Source organism: Cervus elaphus, chromosome 33 (genome assembly GCF_910594005.1).
Source record: "Cervus elaphus chromosome 33, mCerEla1.1, whole genome shotgun sequence".
Classification (NCBI taxonomy): domain Eukaryota; kingdom Metazoa; phylum Chordata; class Mammalia; order Artiodactyla; family Cervidae; genus Cervus; species Cervus elaphus.
Window position 1 is genome coordinate 53,189,126 of NC_057847.1, and position 20,555 is coordinate 53,209,680.

Sequence of the window (20,555 nt, forward strand, 5' to 3'; positions counted from 1 at the left end):
GCACTCTATTCCCAATATGGAAGTAATCCATGTTCCATGTCCAGTTCTAACTGTTGCTTCTTGAACTGCATTCAGATTTCTCAGGAGACAGGTAAGGTGGTCTGGTATTCCTATCTCTTGAAGAATTTTTCACAGTTTGTTGTGATCTACACAGTCAAAGACTTTGGCAGAGTCAATAAAGCAGAAGTAGATGTCTTTCTGGAACTTTCTTACTTTTTCAATGATCCAACAGTGCAATTGTGCAGTAGTTTGAACATTGTTTGGCACTGCCTTTCTTTGGGACTGGAATGAAAACTGACCTTTTCCACTCCTGTGGCCACTACTGAGTTTTCTAAATTTGCTGGCATATTGAGTACACCAATTTAACAGCATCATCTTTTATGACTTGAAATAGCTCAGCTGGAATTCCATCACCTCTACTATGTTTTTTCATAGTGATGCTTTCTAAGGCCCACTTGACTTCAGACTCCAGGATGTCTGGCTCTAGGTAAGTGATTTTATACTACCATAGGAAAACTTGTGTGATAACAGATGAGCAGAGCATAATAGGTAATGGAAGAGAGGCATCAACAGAAGAAAACTGAGGTTCTGACTTTAGGAAATGATACCTAAATTGGTACCTGTACTACAGGTGTGTTAAGAAGATAAGATGTATATATGTGAGTGGGTTAGGGTTATCTAGGCCAGAGAACCCCACATGTTTTGAATGAATATATGTTGAATGCTTGAAAAGATGAAAAATGTAATGAGTTAGTTGAGCCAATTCATTCTCTAACAAATGTTTACTGGGTTCCTGAAATGTTCTAGACACATTTATAAGTGCTAGGAGTCAAACAGACCCAACAAAGAATTGAGTATGTGACATAGTAACAACTCCTCTGGAGAAAATTCTAAGAGTAAGGGCAGCATAAGATGTCAGAGTGAAAGTCAGATTCCATTTTAAATAAGTATGTCAAGGAAAGTTTCACTAAGAGATTGACTAGTGATAAGAGATAAGGGAATAGACATACAAAGAATTATTGGCAGAGCACTCCAGGCATAGGAAAGAGCGAGTAAAAGGCTTTCAATGAAGCAGTGGTTGGTGCATTCCAGGAACAGTTAGGAGGCCTGTGTGACTGCATAAAGTAAGTGAGGAAAAGAGTGATGTCATTTGACCTATGTTTTATTAGGCTCATTCTGACAGCTTGGTGGAGAATAGGATGTACTATCTGATATCTAAGTTAGATAGTATAAATGTTGTAACAAAGAATCCCCAAATCTCAGGGACTTCATAAAATATGCATTGATCATAACAAAACCCAATGTGGATGTTTCTGAACGGATATATTTCTTGATCTCTCTCTTCTAATTAGTGACAGAGGGATCGGTATTCTTTCCATATTGTCTTCTAGTGGCCTGCAAACGTCTTCATGGTTTCTGGAGAAGGAAAAGAGAACATAAGAAATGAGTTCTGCACAATTAACCACCTTACATTGTATTGGCTAGAATTATCCACATGACTCCACCTATATGCTAGAGATCTGGGAAATTTAGACCTTGGTTGAGCATTTACTTTCAAGTAAAACATACACATAAATATACCATTTCTACCATAGGAAACAAGCACAAAGGAAGGAAAAACAATTTGAAGTTTACAGAGATAATATGTGTGAGAACAGATAGGGATGAGACTAGAATCTTAAGAAATAGGGGTGACTGTGACCAGGATCTATTTTAAATATGGTGCTAATAGGATATGCTTTGTGATTTAATGTGGACTGAGAAGAAAAGGAGAAATTAAGATCAATTTTAAGATATCTGTCCTAGGCAATAGGAAGAACTAAATACTTAGAGATGAAAAAAGGTGCAGAACAAGACTTCTGGGAGATGATGAAGAATTGTATTTGGATGTGTTAAAATTGATTTGCTTATTAGATATTTAAGGATAGGTATCTACTATGCAGTTGGATTTATTGAGTTGTAATACATGGGAAAGGTCTTGGATGGACATAAACATTTGGTGTTGTATAGCCTATTTATAGTATTAGAAACCATAAGTCTTCAGAAAGTCACTGAAGTTTAGATGGAAACAAATAGAGGTTAAAAAAGAAGTCTTGAAGATGAAAAATCAACATAGTAATTAGAAGAAAAGCAACTGTTGAGTTAGAAAAAAAAACTAGTAGATGTGATGCTCTGGAAGTCAAATGAAGAGTCTTTCTAGGAAAATATTATGTCTACTGCTGAGATAGGTTCAATAAAATGGAGTCTAAAAAATAGTTGTCAGATTTAGGTCTGAAGGTCATTGCCATTCAATTCTTTTAGAAAGATGGGTGTAAAAGCCTGATGGCAGTGGGTTCAAAGAAAAAGAGAAACAGAAACACTGGAGAAACTGAATATAGACATCTCTTTGGTGAATTTTGCTGTAAAGAAAAATAGAGAAACAGACTAGTTGTTAGAGGGCAAAATAAAAAGAAGCATTTATTTTTTAGATTAAATGCATGTTTGTATGTTGTTAGAAATGATCCAGAATGGAGAGAAAAAGTTCATGATTAAAAAGAGGAAAGATGCTGTCAATTTCTTCCTATATATCCATTAGTATTTGTTTTACATATTCAGAGATTTCTATGTTTGATATGTTATTTTATATATATAATAATGTTATAATAATATATAATGTTATACAGTTACATTTCTTTTATATCTTGTTGGATTGATTCCTTGATCATTTATGCTATCCTTCTTGTCTCAGATATACAGGGAGAAATTGATAGTATCACAATAATAGTAAGGGACTTTAATACACCAATTACATCAATAAGCAAATCATCCATTCAGAAAAATCAATAAGGAAACACTGGCCTTAAATGACACATTAGACCAAATGGAATATATATAATGTAATAAGTATATAAAATAGAGAATTTTTGGTGTGAGATCCTGCATTATACAAGAAGGTATGAGATCTAATGGTTTGGCCTTAGTCAAGAGCATAGAAAGAAGAGGAAAGACTGAGTAGGTAGTGGGTGAATAAATATGGCAGTGGGAGTCCCAGGAAGTACTTTTCTGATTGCTCAGATTTCACACTAAAATAGGGAAGCAAGGCTGTTATCTATGTGAGTGATGATGGGGGATGAGTTGTTGGAAATGGAGCAAAGAGACAAAGGTCATAGTCATTTAGGAATGTGAGAGAATGAAAGCACTAGAGGAAAGTAGTGTGACTGCCTGACAATATTAAGGGCTCACCTGAGTTTAAATTAAGATTGAGGAATTGTCAAGTAAGTGCCAGGAGGAGAAAAGAGGGCAAGCAAAATGAGGGTATACGTAAGGGAATTTTTATGATAATGGGCATGGAATTAAGTTGCATATGATAATATGTTAGGATTTAAGGGAGTGAGGAAAAATGAAAACATGGTGTGATGGTTGAGTCTGAAGAACTGTTAGAGCTGAGAAACCAGCTGTAAGACGATGCCATGGTTCTGCAAGAATGAGAGGGTTTGAGCTGATTAGAAAGAGCTGAATTACAGGTAAGAGCAAGATATAACATAGGACATTAGGAGTGGGTAACTGAAAAAAGACAGGGGCCAAAGTCAGTGGTAGGGAGACGGTCAAGGAATAGAGAGGTCAGGGTATGAGGAAGATCATCTATGACTATGTGGATACTGAAATCCTCAGACATTATGTCAGGAGTGTTATTGGGTAAAATGACAACCACCTTACAAATTAAACCTTTAAGCAAAGAGATAGAGGAACCTAGTTCATCTGTCAAACAAACAAACAAACAAACAAACCTGTAACAGGGAGGGATATTGGGTGGGACAATCGGATGATCTGAGACTCAAAGATGAGTATTTTCAGGGAAAAGGGAGCATCCACCATATTCTAGAAGGGAGTTGATTGAATTCTCCTTTCTGTTTAAGGATGCAACTGAAATCTCTTCTTCCTGATGAATCCAGGAGCCACAGTACCCATTAGTCTCTTGCCTATAATTTTCAATATTTTCAGTTTAGAATGTTGTGTTATACATGCCTTTATCAATATAGTCTATCACATGAGCATAATACCCAACCACAGCTGAGAGTCACCATTCTGAGTTCAAAGCCCAGTTCTGTTAGTGACCAGAAATTTACTTCACTTCTCAAGTCTCATTCCCCTTTGAAGTAAAAGTGTAGTAATAGTACGATGCTCAGGGGTTTTTACAAAGGACTCAGTGAATTATGTAAAGTCAATGTAGCACATGCTAGGTTAACTTACACAATGCTGAGTTTTCAGACAATTTAATAATTTAACATATATTGTGAATTTTCAAAAGGGAGATATCTTACCTGAAAAAATATTTAAATCCACACAGATACACATTTGAATTTTACCTCTGCTTCTTACCAGTTATGCCATATTGGGGAAGTTATTTAATCTTTAAAAAAAAAAACAGATGCATATATAATATTTTATAGAGTTGATGAGAGTAAGAAGGTTTAGAAAGCAGAAGCTAATTCTCCTTTAACATATGAACTGGATTATTAGCTTGTCACTTGATATGTATTATAATATATAAAGCATATGTTTTAATTACAAGATAGAATAAATGATAAAATAATCTTACAGGTTACACAGAACCTTCAGTAGGGGCATGTATAGCAATAGTGAAGTGTAAAAAGAGTGATTAAAATTATTGATTTGAATATTATCACAGAAGCATATCTGGCTAAAATCACTTTTATCTAAATTACAAAAACTGTAAATTTATTACCTGGAGTCCTACCTCACTGAAAAGAAAAAAAAAAAAAAATCTACCTACTGTGAAACTATCTTTCTTTTTGTACTCCCTGTTCCATGTGCCTAAATAACAAATGGCATAATTTAAAACAAATGTTTTAATGGATATAAAAAAAATTACCCTTTATCCAGATTAAACCCTGTGAACTCTGGGATGAACAACTGGTTTCTTCCTTCTGACAGGGAAGCATGTCCTAAAAATATCCATCAGTCTATATTCCCCTCTGTATCTTCCATAATTTTCCCTTTGCTCTGAGCAGTGATTCTGCTGTACACTGCTGGAGTGCTTACGACACCAATACCAAGAAAACACTTGTTTATTCAGAAGTCGAGTGTTAAGGCTTTGAAGGCTCAAGAGTTCAGGGGAGGTTCATGGAAAGGTATTTGACAGGACACGGCGCTGGTCCCTAATGTGACAGAGCTGTTTAGATACTATCCTTCCTTTTGGACTGAAACTTCACCACTTTAAACAGTTGAGGAAGACCGGAGGCTCTGTGAGTTTTATTCTATGAAATAACAGGAATAATTGTCATGACAAAACATAATGGCTAAAAAACCAACTGGAAGCTATTCTGAAGAAACAATTTTCATCTCTCCATAAAATAATCCTGGAAAGATTAGAGGTGAATTCTTTAAGACCACAGATGTTTCTCACTCTTATTAGCACTTTGTAATTTAACTATCCTGCTTGGAACTACACAAAGATGATTTGCAATATGGATAATGTATATCTTTAGTGTTCAATAATAACATTTATTATCAGACAGGATGTAATGTTATTTGTGCTTTATATTTTAAAGTGGCATAGAAAGTACTGAGTAAACGAATTCATCAGAAGTGTTGACAAGATTTTTAATTCCTTCTGTTTCCTTTGGTATTTTTCTTAAATAGAATATGTAAGCAATGTAACCCATATGTAAAACACTTCTCAGTTTATGTTTATTCTGCTTTTTTATTGCACATTTGAAAATTAATAATTCAATGTTCTAATATTAGCTGTCATCTTAGCTGTGATAAAATTAATAATTCATCAAAAATGATATCAAACAAATGGTTCCTTTTTTGTTCTAGATGAGACAGTCTTTTCAGCTTTGAGAAACTACAACTGGTAAATTTATTTCCTTTATTTTAGGTCAAATAATACTTAAACATTTAAACTGTAATTTTAATGTTTTCATTTTAAATATAGAAATCTGCATATATCACAAGTGATGCTAAAATAACAACCTTCCTCTTGTTATAGTGGGTTGTCCCTGCCCTTGCTTATTTCTTGGCAGATAAGCATTCTTTAGAAAAAAGCACAATAAGAGTCATGCTTTGGAAAAGTTGAATATAATTTTATTTCTTCTTGGGTTCTGGTTGATGTTGTGCTCTGCCTTTTACAGGATAAGAAATCACTGTAGTGAGTGATATGTGCAATAGTGACAGACTTTGAAAAACTTTTTTTGAGAATATATATTTTCTGAGAAAGATATCTTAGTTGAATCTATTGGAAAGTATGTTAAGTTAAAATAATGTGATATTGAAGTATTTTCAGTTAAAAGTTGTGATTTTAAAATACTTGCTTTCAAGATTCTGTATTTTTCCTTATTTTTTAGGGGCAGAAACTTTGTCTCTTTCTATTGTATAGTTACTGTTTTGGGGATTCTAGGGCTTGCGAGTGATATTCTTTGTGGGGGAAGGGGGTGTCACCAGGAGGTATTGGTGGTATATAGCAAAAGCATCTAAATTTGTATGAAGGCTAGAATTCATCTTTTCTCAGCCGGATTTTATGGACCATAATTATAAAATAGGGAATCTGTAGGTCAATACATGTCCCCATTATAAAATTTTATATCATAAATCTTTCAAATCTTACTGAACCATGAGTCTGACATATTAGGTGTTGTTAGGAGTAAAATTGTCTCTGGTAAGTGTAAACAGCATGAAGGGGCAGGTTGTAAAATTTCACCTTTTTGACTAATCATTTCAACTCCAACTTCTGCAACATAAAAATGTACATTTGTACCATCTAGGGTACTTATTTGAAAGTGGAATCCCAGTCCAGATTTAGGGATCCTGTCTTATGCAGTGAGATTAGACCAGAGCTTGGAATTCACATTTTAAAATACCCTAGATAGTACCATTACAAGTGGTCTATCCAGGGTGATGATCCACCCCAACTGAACTAGATTCTTCTTAATGTTCTGCTGGGCTTAGTTGTTCAGTTGTGTCTGACTTTTTGTGACCCCATGGACTGTGGCCCACCCGGACAGGCTCCTCTGTCCATGGGGATTTTCCAGGCAAGAAAATTGGAGTGGGTTGCCATGCCCTCCTTCAGGAAATTTTGCCAACCTGGGGATCGAACCCAGGTCTCTTGCATTGCAGGCAGATTCTTTACCATCTGAGTCACCAGGGAGACCCGTTCTTAATGTTAGTGGTAAGCATATTAAGAATGCCCCCTTTAACTCTTGAGAGTGTTAGGTTTGGATGATAATATGGTCACCCTACTCACACCACACTTTGAAAAACAACATAATCCTCGCATCTGAGTAAAGCATAGCTCCTAAGTTTCAAAGAAGCATTTCGATGTTGTCAATTAACTGTCAAGTTACCAATGAACTTCTATACCTTGAAATGGTTGTCTTCTTCCTGGTCCCCCCTCTCTACCTGCTAACACTTACCAGTCTCTTCTTTGCTGCATTCTTAAAAAAAAAAAAAAAGTAATCCCCATTAGTTTATGTTTGGATTATTCAGATAAGCATGTACTTCAAAGTACTAGCATTCACACTAAAATATAAAATTTTTTCACTTAGCCTGTAAACCTATGAGAATTTGTTTTCATACTTGAAAGTAAATCTGCTATGTGCAAAAGACCTGATAAAATCTGCCAATAGGAACAAAATTAGAGGACATGTTAAAAACCAAAGAATTTACAGTCTTCTATCTTCCTCCTACTTTTCACAAATTAGGCAGGTGTCTTCACAGCAAAAAGAAGCAGTCCTAAAAGTTTTCCCTCCTCATTTGGTAGAATTTGTTTCATTATAATAACTCATTTATCACAATTTTCTATATTTAAGGATTCTATTTCAACAAAGATTGAGTCACCAATACTTAATATCTAACATTTCCTTCCATAGATGCCAAGAAAAGATACAGTCCATTCTCTTCAGAAAAACATAATCTAGTATAGCAAGTAGACAGATAAATATTTCTTTAAACTGTGATATGTTATATTGGAGTCATATGCAAAATGCCTTAGTAACGCATGAAAAAAGAATACAAATAAAACAAGTTTAACTAAGAAATGCAGCAGTATCTTTTCTCATAGACATCTAGGTGTGAAACTTTAGGGGAATACATTAACAACCAATTCTAGTTGAAGACAGTACTGATGTACCACAGAAATGAAAATTCATTGAAGTTTTATTTGACCAATAACATTTGTTGAAGAAGGGCCTACTATGTACAAAGTATTTTCCTTGGCACTGAAGGTGGTACAATGAATACATAAATCATATTCTCTGTTCTCCAAAAGCTGAAAGAAGTATGACTAAAGAGAAGAGCTTAGTCATTAGGATACAGAATTTGAGACAAGGACAAATTTCCTATTGACTGGGAAAAATGTGACAATCTGTAATAATGAAGGTCATATTCCAGCTTAGAATTTGTATGTAAGATTTGGTAAATTTGTCTGCAAGTATTTTTCTGTGATAACTTTCTAAATCAAAATATTCATTTCATAAAGTGTTCTGATAAAGACAATGATTCGTCTCTTCTCTGTTCTCTTGGGTTTTCTTTGTTCATTTTATTTAGGACCCCAACAGTCTTCCCTGATGTAACCACCTTCATATCTCTGGGCCTCATGCACATGTTTTGCAATTTAACAATCCCTAATTAACTACACAATGTTTTCTAAATATTTTTCAGTGTCTAGGATGTGCTGCCATTCCATATTTGATGAATAAAGAGTGTGAAGGGCACAGATCATATGTTCTGTGAATTTTTCACTTATATTTTCCTACCCATATGTGGCCTTCAATAGACATTGGACCAACCTTTTATTATCTGGAACTTACATGAGGGATTGAGAAGACTCAAGAATCTGAAATCAGGAATTGTGAGGGAATAATAGATTTGCTAATTAAACAGCGGTGAAGATATTACAAAACTAGAGGAAAACAGGCAGAACAGTCTTTACCATAAATTGTAGCAATATTTTTTGGATCTGTCTCCTAAAGTAAATGAAAAATAAACAAATGGGACCTAATTAAAGTTAAAATTGCAGGCCAATATCATAGGTGAACATAGATGCAAATATCTTCAACAAAATACTAGCAAGCCAAATCCAACAATATATTAAAAGGATCATATACCATAATCAAGTAGGATTAACCCCAGGGATGCAAGAATTTTGCAAAAGCCACAAATCAGTGTGATATGCCACATTAACAAGGTGAAGAATAAAAATCATTTGATTATCTCAACAGAGGCAGAAATAGCTTTTGACTAAATTCAACACTCATTTTGATAACAGCTTTCCAAAAAACTAAAATAGAGGAACCATACCTCAACGTAATAAAAGCCATATATGACAAACCTACAGCTAACATTATTCTCAATGGCTAAAAGCCTAAACCATTCCCTCAAAGATCAGGAACAAGACAGGGATGTTCATGCTTGCCACTTGTATTCAATATAGTTCTGGAACTCCTAGCCTTGGCAATCAGAAGAGAAAGAAAACCAAATTGGAAAAGAAGTAAAACTGTCAGTTTACAAATGACACAATACTATACATAGAAATTTAAGATGCTACTAAAAAACTACTAGACTTCACCAATGAATTCAGTAAAGTTGCACAATACAAAATTAATACACAGAAATCACTTATATACCTATACACTAACAACAAAAGATCATAAAGAGAAATTAATAATCTCATTTGCCATCACATTAAAAAGCATAAAATAACTAGGAATAAACCTACCTAAGAAGACAAAAGACCTGTACTTTGAAAACTATAAGATGTTGATGAAAGAAATCAAAAGATGACATAGATGGAAGGATATTCCAGGTTCTTGAATTAGAAAAATCAATATTGTTAAAATGACTACATTATCCAAGGCAATCTACAGATTCAATGCAGCCTCTAGCAAATTACCAATGGCATTTTCACAGAAGTAGAACAAAAAAAATTTAAATTTACATGGAAACACAAAAGACCCTAAAGAGCCAAGACAGTCCTGAGAAAGAAAAGCTGAGCAGGAGGAATCAGCCTCTCTGACTTTAGACTACACTTCAAAGCTATGGTAATCATAAAAGTATGGTACTGGCACAAAAAAAGAAATATAGATCAATGGAACAGGACAGAATGGTCCCAAATAAACTCATGTTTCTGGTTAATAATCTACAACAAAAGTTGCAAGAATATAAAATGGATAAAAGTATCTCCAGTAAGTAGTGCTGGGAAAACTGTGATATGTTAAAGAAAAAAAAAAAAAAAAAAAGAACATTCTCTAACACTCTACATAAGAATAAACTCAAAAAGGATCAAAGAATTAAATGCAAGCCAGGACACTATAAGACTCAGAGGAAAACACAAGAACCCTCTTTAACATAAATTGCAGCAAGATCTTTTTAGATCTACCTCCTAGAATAATAAAAATGAAAACAAACAAAAAAAAACCAGATGGGACATAATTAAATTTAAAGTTTCTGTGCAGCAAAGGAAACCACAAACAAAATGAAAAGGAAACCAACAGAATGGGAATAAATAGCTGAAAATTAAGGGGCTGAGAAGGGATTAATCTCCAGAATAAACAATTAACATAACTCAATATCCAAAAAACAAATAGCCTCATCAAAAAATGGGCAGAGGAGTTAAATTGACATTTCTCCATAGAAGAAATCCAGATGGCCAAGAGGCACATGAGACAATGCTCAACATCACTAATTATCAGAAATGCAAATAAAAACTGCAATGAGGTATCACCTCACACCAGTCAGAAGGGCCTTTACCAAAAGTCTACCAACAATAAATGGCTGGAAGGGGTGTGAAGAAAAGGGAGCTGCTCCCCTTACACTGTTGGGAAGAATGTAAATTGGTATAGCCATTATGGAGAACAGGATGAAACTTGCTTAAACTAAATTCAGAGCTATTCCTATGATTCAGTAGTCTCACTCTTGGTCATATATCTGGAGAAAACCAAAACCATAATCTGAAAAGATACACACACCCCAATGTTCACTGCATCACAACAGACAAAGCATAGACGTAAACGAAATATCAACAGAGGAATGGATAAAGAAGATGAGGTATATTAATATTTGTGTGTGTGTGCTCAGTTGCTCGGTCATGTCCAATTCTTTGTGACTCCATGGACTGTAGCCTGCCAGGTTGCTTTGTCCATGGAATTTTCCAGGCAAGAATACTGGAGTAGGTTGCCATTTCCTCCTCCAGAGGATCTTCCTGACCCAAGGATCGAACCCATGTCTCTTGTGTCTCCTGCATTAGCAGGTGGATTCTTTAGCATCGCACCGCCTGGGAAGCCTGATGATTTACATTATATATATACACACACACACATACAATGGAATATTACTCAGCCATACAAATGAAATAATCCCATTTGCAGCAATTTGGATAGACCAAGATATTATCATACTAACTGAAGTCAGATACGAAGACAAATACCACTTATATGTGGAATCTAATTTTTAAAAAGATACAAATGAACTTATTTACAAAATATAAACAGACAGAGAGATATTGAAAGCAAACTTAAAGTCACCAAATTTCCACTTAAAGTGTAAATGTGGCAGGGGAGGGATAAATCAGGAGCTTTAGATGAACACACACGTACACACACACTCCTACTTGTAAGACAGATAACCAGCAAGGACCTGCTGTATAGCACAGGGAACTATACTCAGTATGCTGTGATATCCTATATAAGAAAATAATCTATAAAACATTGAATATATGTACATATATAACTGAATTACTTTGCTGCATACCTGAAGTTAACAACACTATGAACCAACTATACTCCAGTAAAATTAAAGTATTAAAATAATGAAAAACTGTACAAGCTTTTTACAGAAAAGGAAACCACTGAGAAAATGAAAAAAAACAACAGAGCAAATGGGAGAAAATAATTCCAAATGATGCAAACAAGGTATTGATATTCAAAATACATAAACAGCTTATATAACTTAATATCAAAAAATAAACAATTCAGTTGAACCTAGAATTGAATAGACATTTTTCTCTAAAGTGGAAATTAAGATAAAAAGATGCTCATGCTTTCAGGCACATGAAAAGATGCTCATCACTAATCATCAGGGAAATGCAAATGAAAACCACAGTAGATATCAACTCGCACCTGTCATAATGACTATCATAAAAAAGAACACAAATAACAAATGTTGACAACTACTTGGAAACAGAGAACCCTTGTACACTGCTGGTAGAAGCGTAAATCGGTGCAGTCACTGTGGAAAAACCAGGATGGAATTTTCTAAAAAAATATAGATAGAACTACCATGCATGCATGTTCAGTTGCTCAGTCATGCCAGACTCTTTGCGACTCCATGGACTATAGCCCACCAGGCTCCTCTGTCCGTGGAATTCTCCAGGCAAGAATATGGAGTGGTTTTCCATTGCCTTCTCCAGGGGATCCTTCCAACCCAGAGGTTGAAGTCAAATCTCCTGCATAGGTAGGCAGATTCTTTACTGTGTGAGCTGCCAAGGCTCTGGGTACCATAAGACCTAGAAATTCCACTCCTGAGTATATATTTGAAAAAATAATAAACAACATGAATTTGAAAAGACACATGCATTCCAGTGTTCATAGAAGCATTACTTACAATTGCCAAGATGTGGAAACAACCTAAGCTTCCATCAACAGATGAATGAATAAAAATGTGAATGAATAAAAATGAATGAACAAATGAATAAAAATTCCACATACACAGTGGACTACTACTCAGTCATAAAAGAACTGAATTTTTCCATTTGTAGCAGCATGGATAGATTTGGATGGAGGGCATTAGGCTAAGTGAAATTAGTTAGAAAGAGAAAGAAAAAACTGTATGGTATAATTCATATGTGGAGCCTAAAAAATACAACTACTGAATATAACAAGAAAGCAGATGCACAGATATAAGAACAAACTAGTAGTTACTAGTGGCAGGGCAATATAAGGATGGGAAATGGGAGATACAAAACTCTTGGGTATAAGGCTCAATGTATTGTACAACACAGGGAATATAGCCAGTATTTTGTAATAACTAGCTGGAAAGTAACCTTTAAAGTTGTATAAAAATAAAAATTAAAAAAATTAAATTTTGTGTTACAGTATGCAAGTGCTACAGTGTGAATGTTTATTTTTCCCCTAAATTCCTATGTTGAAAGCCCAATGCAATGATATTAGTCATTTAAAAGCTTTGGGAGTGATTAGGTCATGAGATTGATATCCTTATAAAAGAGAAATCAGAGCTCCCTTGCCCACTTCTATCCTGTGAGGACACAATGAGAAGTCTACAACCTGGAAAAGGGCCCTCACTCAACTATACTGGCACCCTGACCTCAGACTTCTAGCCTACAGAACCATGAAAAATAAGTTTCTATTCTTTATGAGCTACCCAGTCTATGATATTTTGTTATAGCAGCCTTAATGGACTAAGACATATTGGTACCTTAGAGCTCACAGGTGCTATAAAGATGAAGATACAAGTAAACCAAGCAGTTATAGTTCATCTCGGGAACCACATTTCAAATGATGTTGCATCAAAATTTGAACAAAATTCCTCTTCAGCAAACATTCTCCAGTTTTTTTCTTTCTGAGGCAGGTAAATCAGAGGTAAAACAAGGAAAGAACTTTAATAACATATGATTGAAAAACATGTGTCTCATGGAGACAGAAACATTTGGTACCAGTCTATCAGTTCAGTCACTCAGTCGTATCTGACTCTTTGAGAACGCATGGACTGCAGCACGCCAAGCTTCCCTGTCCATCACCAACTCCCAGAGCTTGCTCAAACTCATGTCCACTGAGTCAGTGATGCCATCCAACCATCTCATACTCTGTCATCCACTTCTCCTCCTGCCTTCAATCTTTCTCAACATCAGGGTCTTTTCCAATGAGTCAGTTCTTCACATCAGGCAGCCAAAGTATTGGAGTTTCAGCTCCAGCATCAGTCTTTCCAATGAATGTTCAGGACTGATCTCCTTTAGGATGGACTGGTTGGATCTCCTTGCAGTCCGAGGGACTCTCAAGAGTCTTCTCAAACACCACAGTTCAAAAGCATCAATTCTTCAGTGCTCAGTTTTCTATATAGTCCAACTCTCACATCCTTACATGACTACTGGAAAAACCATAGCTTTGACTGGATGGACCTTTGTTGGCAAAGTAATGTCTCTGCTTTTAATATGCTGTCTAGGTTGGTCATAACTTTTCTTCCAAGGAGTAAGCGTCTTTTAATTTCATGGGTGCAATCACCATCTGCAGTGATTTTGGAGCCCCCCAAAATAAAGCCTGTCACTGTTTCCATTGTTTCCCCATTTATTTGCCATGAAGTGATGGGACCTGATGCCATGATGTTAGTTTTCCAAATGTTGAGTTTTAAGCCACTAATGCAGTACTTGGGTGCAATCTCAAAAACGACAGAATGATCTCTGTTCATTTCCAAGGCACCCCACTCAATCTCACAGTAATCCAAGTCTATGCTGCAACCAGAAATGATGAAAAAGCTGAAACTGAATGGTTCTATGAAGACCTACAAGACCTTCTAGAATTAACACCCCTAAAAGATGTCCTTTTCATTATAGGGGACTGGAATGTTAAAGTAGGAAGTCAAGAGATACCTGGAGTAACAGGCAAATTTGGCCTTGGACTACAAAATGAAGCAACAAAAAGCCTAACAGAGTTTTGCCAAGAGATCACACTGGTCTAGCAAACACCCTCTTCCAGCAACACAAGAGAAGACTCTACACAGGAACATTGCCAATGTCCATTATATAGTGTAAGTTCTCAGGGCTACTATGCAGAATTACTTTCTTCTGTATACCCTGATGGCATGATAAAATCCCATATTTAAAACTGGCAAGTCAATTTTGCTTAGGAAATTTCAAAACTAAACTTTCTGATAAGTTTGTTTCTCTATCAGCCACATACATTTATTGAGCTTCAATTTTGGTAATATCAGAATCTATTGATTCACAAGACAAATATTGATCTGACCTCGCCTTCACCTCAGTTTATATTTACTTCTTAAGTCAATAAATCTAGAAACTGATCTGACAGCAGTCAATATTAGTTTAAAATTCTTAAAATAGCAGCTTTACTGTAAGGTAATAATTCAGTATTTTATAGATTCTGCCTCAAAGAAATAAAAAGGCAATGTAACTTACAAATTCCCTAGATAAAACTATTTCTGTGTCATCTGGTTTCAAATAAGAGGATCTCACTCACATCAAGAACATCTTTAATATATCTTCTAATCTCTGACCCAAAGTATTTGAAATACTTTATCCCATTTGCTAGTGGCAATTGAACACCAGTGTCTTGCTTTGCTTCTAATTATAATTAAGCTGTATCATGATTCTCTAAATGACTGGTGCTTTCTGTTGGGCCCAGTTCCCTCTGGAATGAATTTAACCTAGAGATATAATATAGTCAACAGCCATATTGGACTTTAGAAGTTAAAGGCAATAATATATTTGTTACCTCATTAATCAGTTTGTTTTATCTTTTCAAAGTCTAGTAGATATAAACCCACAGGTCAAGATTTGCATTACAATTTATTACTTTGTTTAAGGCCACAGCACTCCTCTTTTACTTATACCATGTTCCAGTGCTTTGGGGGATGAAGGACATACTCGTAATACAGAATTCCATAATGAAATCACCTAAAAGGTATTTTTTAAAAATTTTAATTTTCCACCTAAATAACAGATAAGGAAATTTCCTTTTGGAAATAATCTATACTCAATTATGTTCTAAAGAAACAAGTTGGCTATTAAAATCTAATTTCATCACACAACTATTTAGGAATTGAGTCTATATATCATGGAGAAAGATGAGGTCAAAACAAAAAAAACAATTATACAGTTTATTTCATAGGTTAGGTGCATTCTACTGTAGGATATTTTGAAATGTAACATGGGATAGACGTTATTAGTAATCTTTAAAAAGATTAGTTCACCCTTAGTGAATAACCATCTAACTAGTATACGATCATGCTAATTAGCCAAACCTTGCCTGCCAGTGCAGGAGATGTAAGAGATGTGGGTTTGATCCTTGGGTTGGGAAGATCCCCTGGAGGAGGGAATGGCAAAACACTCATTATTCTTGCCTGGAGAATCCCATCTGGTGGGCTCCAGTCCACGGGGTTGCAAAGAGTCAGACATGACTGAAGTGACTTAGCATACAGGCAGGCAGGCAAGGAAGATAACTACTTCAGAAAATACTGCCACCTACTTGAAGTCACATTCGAAAACCTTGTGAGTGCAAAGTTACTAATCCTTCCAATAATTAAAGATTTTAAGGACAACTATGTCTTGTTTTATTCACATCACTACATGTATATGTGTGTAATATGCTTAGCATATATGTTGCTCTCAATTTCGTATGCTTACCATAACCAATTTAGGCAGATTATTTGTATTCTGCCTTAATTAATCTTCCCTGGTGGTTCAGATGGTAAAGCATCTGCCTACAATGCGGGAGATCCTGGTTCAATTCCTGGGTTGGGAAGATGCCCTGGAGAAGGAAATGGAGAAGACTACATGGGATTGCCTAGAAAATCCCATGGACGGAGGAGCCTGGTAGGGCAACAGTCCATGGGGTCACAAAGAGTCGGACACAACTGAGCGACTTCACTTTCTTTCTTTCTTTAATTAACCATCTTTGGTGTTATTCAAATGCTAAATCTAGATATAGAGAAGACTAATTCATACAGTGGCTAACTCTTTCATAAAGAAAAGCCCCATTTGTAAATATTAGAATAGTAAAGTTGGTATTATTCTTTCTTTCATTAACTTTTTTTTTTAATCCCACTGCTCTTACAAGCTGCTATTTGTTTTTATCCTGAACTATTTCTTATAATCTATTCCAGCACCATGATTGTGTATTTATACTGAATTTAGCATTACAAGAAATATTTATTATAATACCTAATTGAAAATATCATGTAGATGAGGTATTTTTAAATTATCAAAATATAACTTGTAGTAAGTATGTAACTGCAAAGTTTTGATAGGATAATTTTATAGTATTTTATTTACTTTTTATATTACTAACTCATGTCCAAAAGGAAGAAAATGTTCAAGGTAAGTGCTCCTCTAATGATTCAGTTCTCTGCCTTTTCCTATATCTAAGAAAAAAGGAAATGACTAGAAAATGATTAGAGAGAGACAGTTATTTCCAGAGAACCGGCATTTGAAACTCAACAAAATGAATTCTCTTCTTATCTAGAATTCTTTATATTTTTTGTACTTAGTTTTGGTTAACAGAGTGCTGCTTACAGTATCTCTCATTTGTGTAAGTGAAAAATAGCTATGTTTTTATTACTTAAAATATTACAAAAAGGGACAATATGCTAAAAATATGCAGTGAACAAATATCATCTGTACAGACTGGAAGAGAACCTTCATAAATTAACCTTATTAGTGCATTACTGTAAGCGAATGCCAAAAAAGCTCCTAATTTGCATTAAGATAGATTTTTCAGGTTGGCTGCATGATTTAATTAAAGAAAAGATTAAGAATCATTAAACAAGCTGCTCTACCTTGCAATAACAGAATTCATATCTGATTCAGGTTAACGAAAACACAGATGGTGATTCAGTAACTGTTGAGTTGCTGTAACAGAATGAAAATGATCCCATTAGTTCTCTGGAAATGTGAGGGAATTTGAAAATTAGTATGCAGATACATTGTATGGTGCTAGACAGCTTGGTCTGCTCGGATCATCGCTGATTATACTTTGTTTGGGTTGGCAACACTGAACTTAATAAATGAAAAAATGTTCCAGTATACCACAGTTGGAAACTGTTCAAGGTTGAAATAGGTGTGCAGGCTTTCAAAAGGAGAGAGTTAAGTAAACAAATGTCAATCAATTCAGAGCTGGCAATTTTTTTTTTTTCCTTTAAAGAATATGTCTGTTTTTGAGAAGCAAGTGTCATAAAAACGGAAACCCTTTACTGGCTACATATGTCCATGTGGTATTTATTATTACAAAAGTATTTTAAATGCATACTACCAGTTTGAGGGAGATGTGCAAGCATTTTAATACCTTTTATTTTTTTTCTGCTAGAAATAGAAGAAATCCAGTCATTATGAGGATTATTATATTTTTCACAAAAATCAATATAATTCTGATGGAAAATGTTATGACAGGATTAAAAAATAAGTGTAAGAATAATGGTTATTGAAAGTTTAAAGGTGTCAGTAAGGACCACAAAGTAATTCTCAAGGAGCCTTCTGGGAAAGAACAACTTAAACAAGTAGCATTGTCAATCATGGCAGCTGACAGAAAAAGCCCTTGCATTCACGATCTCAACTACACATACTGCCTCCATTTTTATCACATGGTTCATGCCATCAGTCTGAGTGTTCAGCATCTGACCCTTTGGAATGAATCTCAGTGACTTGGCAAAAGACCCTTCTGGACAGAGGTCTTCAAAGGCAGGAAGCAAATGACCCTGTTCTATTAACATGTTGCAGTAAAGCGGAACAGCAGCAGTACTGTGAAAGTTGACTTTGGTCTTAGTTTCCTAGCAACTAATTTAAAGCCCAGAACATTGTTCCTTACAATGTTTCCAGCTACTGAACCACATCAAGACTTTATCCTAAATTTGCAGAACACCTTAAAAAAATTTTTTTTAAATAACACCAATAGTCTTGGACAACCCATACTTTTAATGTGATAGCACTAATCTCCTAAAAAAAATAACCCCATTTTTAGTATTAGCACAATAAGGCTTTAAGCAGTTTGACTTTTCTGGCCACTATTCATTTCATTAAACTTTTTGAAAACATTTATTTTCTTTTCCAAAACATACTAAAAATTGCAGTCTATAATGTATAATAACATCAACACCTGGCAACTTGTAGAAGTACATATGTTATTATTAACATAAGTGTCTTAATTACAAATGACACCTCTATAGTTCCTCTATTACAGGCCCTTTTTATGGCTTTCAAACTAATTTCTAAGGAAATTATGTTATTGAGAGGAAATGCTACAAGGTACTTTTCATGCAGTATATTACTCAAACTCATTTATATAATTACAAAGGCCTTGGTACACATACATTCCTTTTAACCATAACTTCATCTATTTTGTCCTCTTTAAAAAAATCCATGCCAGTTTCCTCAAAACACTGGAATATCAAGAAAGACACTGGACTTCTCTGGGGAATTCTACCAAACATATAAAAGATTATACCTAGCCTTCTCAGATTATTCCAAAACTTTGAAGAGGGGGGAATAGTTCCAAATTCTCTCTATGAGCCCAACATTGTAGCATACAAAATTAAATATACAGAAATATTTCATTTTTTTGTGTAAAGAAATACAACATATCAGAGAAAGTAAACAAACAATCTCATTCAAAATTTCATCAAAAACTACCTAGAAATAAACTTAACCAAGAAGGTGAAAGACCGATGCACTGAAAACTATAAGACACTGATAAAGGGAATGAAGATGAGTCAAAGAAATGATAAGGTAGCCTGTACCCTTGACTAGAAGAATCAGTATTATTAAAATGGCTCATACTACCCAAAGCAACCTACAGATTTAATGCAATCCCTATCAAAATATCCAGGATATTTTTTCGTAGAACTATAACAAATAATCCTAAAATTTATATGTAAACACGCACACACAAAAACCATGAATAGACAATCCTGAGGAAAAAAACAGATTTCAGGCTATACTACAAAGCAATATTAATCAAAATGACATGGTATAGGCATAAATACAGACACACAGATCAAGAGAACAGAAAACAAAGCTCTGAACTAAGCCCACCCATCTATAGTCAATTAATCTATGACAAAGGAGGCTAGAATATATAATGGAGAAAAGAGTCTCTTGAATAAGTGGTGCTGGGAAAGCTGAACAGCTACATGTAAAACAATGAAGTTAGAACATTTCCTCATACCATATACAGAAATTCAATGGTTTAAAGACCTAAACATGAGATACAACACCATAAAACTCCTAGAGGAGAATATTGGTGAAACACTCTTTGATATAATTCATAGCAATATCTTCTTAGATCTTTTCCCTAAGGCAAAAGAAATAAAAGAATAAACAAACTGGATCTAATCAAACTTAAAGTTTATACACAGTAAGGAAGTCATTGGCAAAATAAAAAGTTAACCTAAGGGAATGGGAGAAAATATCTGTAAATAATGGGACTAATATCCAAAATTTATAATTAGCTTATACATCTCAGTATCAAAATAACAATCCAATCAAAAAGTGGGAAGATTTGAATATTTTTCCAAAGATAACATACAAATGGCTAACAGGAATGTGAAAAAATGTTCAACATGGCTAATTAGAAAAAAAAAAAGACAAGATTACAATGAGATTTTTTCCTCACACCTGTCTAAATGGTGACCACTGAAAAGTCTACAAATTACAAGTGCTGGAGGGGATGTGAAGAAAAGTTAGCACTTTTATACTAATGGTGGGAATGTAAATTGGGGTGAGGACTATGGAAAACAGTATGAAGTTTTAGTTTTAGTTTTAAAACTAGAATTCACTAGATCCAGTAATTTCAATCCTGGTTATATGCATATATAGA

At 34.7% G+C, this 20,555-nt stretch overlaps 1 long non-coding RNA gene across 3 annotated transcripts in view; it reads right to left on the reverse strand.

Annotated features, from left to right (window-relative positions):
* Positions 1 to 375: 375 nt before the first annotated feature.
* LOC122688379 overlaps positions 376 to 20,555 on the reverse strand; it is a 260,981-nt gene continuing 240,801 nt past the window's right edge. For 2 of the 3 annotated variants that reach the window (XR_006339425.1, XR_006339424.1), the window contains 2 exons: positions 3,768 to 3,959; positions 376 to 1,416 (listed from right to left, as the gene is read on the reverse strand). This is a non-coding gene — a long non-coding RNA (uncharacterized LOC122688379). The remainder of the gene's footprint in view (positions 1,417 to 3,767; positions 3,960 to 20,555) is intronic. The other variant, XR_006339426.1, reaches the window with a different exon arrangement.